The 2,219-nt window shown below is 48.4% G+C and overlaps 1 long non-coding RNA gene across 1 annotated transcript in view; it reads right to left on the minus strand.

Annotated features, from left to right (window-relative positions):
• Positions 1 to 1,869, minus strand: part of LOC116098109 — a 4,190-nt gene extending 2,321 nt beyond the window's left edge. The window contains exons 1-2 of the long non-coding RNA XR_004121705.1: positions 1,779 to 1,869; positions 354 to 420 (exon numbers count right to left, since the gene is read on the minus strand). This is a non-coding gene — a long non-coding RNA (uncharacterized LOC116098109). The remainder of the gene's footprint in view (positions 1 to 353; positions 421 to 1,778) is intronic.
• Positions 1,870 to 2,219: the final 350 nt, after the last annotated feature.

Below are 2,219 nucleotides of genomic sequence, written 5' to 3' on the forward strand. Positions count from 1 at the left end.
CACACACACACACACACACACGCACACGCACACGCACGCGCACGCGCACATGCACACGCACACACACACACACACACACACACACACACGGCCAGAGCCATACATACCAGGTAACGTACAACTTAAATGTGGATATTGTACTGGCTTAGGTGGAGGTGCTGGATATGTACAGGGTTAGGGAGAGTGTTGTAAGGCAGTAGTACCTTCAACCCCAGCACTAGGGAGGCAGAGGCAGGTGGATCTCTAAGTTTGAGGACAGTGTAGTCTACAGAGCAAGTTCTAGGAGAGCCAAGCTACACAGAAAAACCCTGACTTAGAAAACCAATTTTAAAACTTTAAATTCCATAACGTACAGGGTTAGGTAGAGTGCTGGAATGCCGTTTCCTCTTGAGTTCCCGCCTTCAGTCATGTTAGGGACAACTGGAGGTAGAAAAAGACAAGATTACTGCTGTGAAGAAGCAAAGTCCCTTCAGAACCCCAGACAACAGGACTCTGTAGCATTGCCTACTTTCCCTGAACACTGTGGTTTACCATGGCTGACAATTGTCCCTGGCTTGGGCATAACAGAGCCCCATCCAGCATCTGTCAGTGGTACGGGCTGGGTGTAATCATCCCTAGGGGCCATTCTCTGGGGAATTGTGTCATCTCCCTGAATACTTCTTTTTGGAAAGTTCCTTGTAACACGTCCTACTGAAACTGACTATAACCATTTCCAATGCTATAGCACAGGCGCTGTTAAAGGTCACTTCAAGGACCACATTTTGCCTCATACCCTTTATTACAACTTCCGCTACTTAGTATTTTTAACCTCCACTGAAGTTAAATCAAGACTGCATCTCAGGAATCCTGTAAGTATTCACCCACCATATACCCCAAATCTCCTTGCATGCTTGCGATTCTGTCTGAATACTGGGTTCCCGCCTTGTAGATACAGAGTTTCCTCACAGCAGCATCACAACCTTAACTCTGAGGTAACAGAGGCATGACAACATCACTTCCCAGCTTCCTCCTATGTGCTTGAATGTAGCATGATGCACTGACATGCTTTCCCACAGAGTGCTGAGCATGCTGTCCCAGCAACATGGGAAGCTGTACATGTGGTGAGGGTGTCACCTTATTCATAAAACCTGAGGATAAAAAATGACCCCGTCTCATGTAACAGTGTATATGTTTGTAGAGGAAGACATGTGACCTCATTCAATGTCCTCTACCTGCACTTTCACATGTGATATGGACCTGTGGCAAGGAGTACACACATACATCACACATACAAACTGAAAACATGTAAATTGGTACAGAATGAGAGGGGAGGGTGTTGACATGCTGTTTCCTGTGATAGTGACATTGATGCCTGCCCTGTATTGTGGCAGCTCTCTGAGTACAAATGAAGAGATTTCTACTGCCAGGGACTGAAGTCCTCAGGGAAGATCACACACCAGTGCCAGGGATGCTTTGATTCCTCCCTGGACAAGCTATGGGTGATGGTCAAATGTGGGCATGGCAGCACCACTGTCCCCTCCTTCCTGTCCTAGGCTGGACAGATACAACTGTGTGGCATCATTCCAAGGCCTCTCTCCCTCGTGACTGGAGGGGTTTCTCTCCCTGTTGAAGTTGGTGGCCAGTCCCACTGCTGCACGAGACTGATCCCTGCTGCTTCTAGCTCTTCTTAGGGTGATCTGTCCTCAGGCAGGGACACCTCAAGTCCCTCACTATGTTTAGTCTCTCCATCTCATAAGGATCCTAATGAAGAAGTGCCTCACACTGGGTGAGTTACTCACGTGATGAATTCCAGGTAGTGTCCATCCCAGAAAACAGCCCAAACCTGGGCAGACACACATGCTCGCTGTGAATCCCAGCCCTCCTGGCTGGACTCTGAGTTGTCCTCAGGCTAAGAACTCTGCTGTTACTAGGGCAGGGTTTTAGCCTGTGAGGTCACAGAGGCCTCACATCACTGCACTCTGAGAATCACAAGGGGCATGCAGTCTTCAGTCATCTCCCAGCTTGGTCCTTCCTGTTCTCTACACAACTGTTTCAAGCATCCTTGGAAACACTTAGCTTTGGAGAAGTAGCTGGAAGTGTTTCTTAGAGACACCTCCCTGGGAATCACCTACAAGCATCTCCTGTCAGCCCTCCATCTTCCCACATTACCTTCTTCCTTGAGAGGAGGAACACAGTGGACAGCACTGCTTCCTCAGTCCAAATGTCTGACTTCACACTCG

This window comes from Mastomys coucha, unplaced genomic scaffold (assembly GCF_008632895.1).
Source record: "Mastomys coucha isolate ucsf_1 unplaced genomic scaffold, UCSF_Mcou_1 pScaffold20, whole genome shotgun sequence".
NCBI classification, from domain to species: Eukaryota; Metazoa; Chordata; class Mammalia; order Rodentia; family Muridae; genus Mastomys; species Mastomys coucha.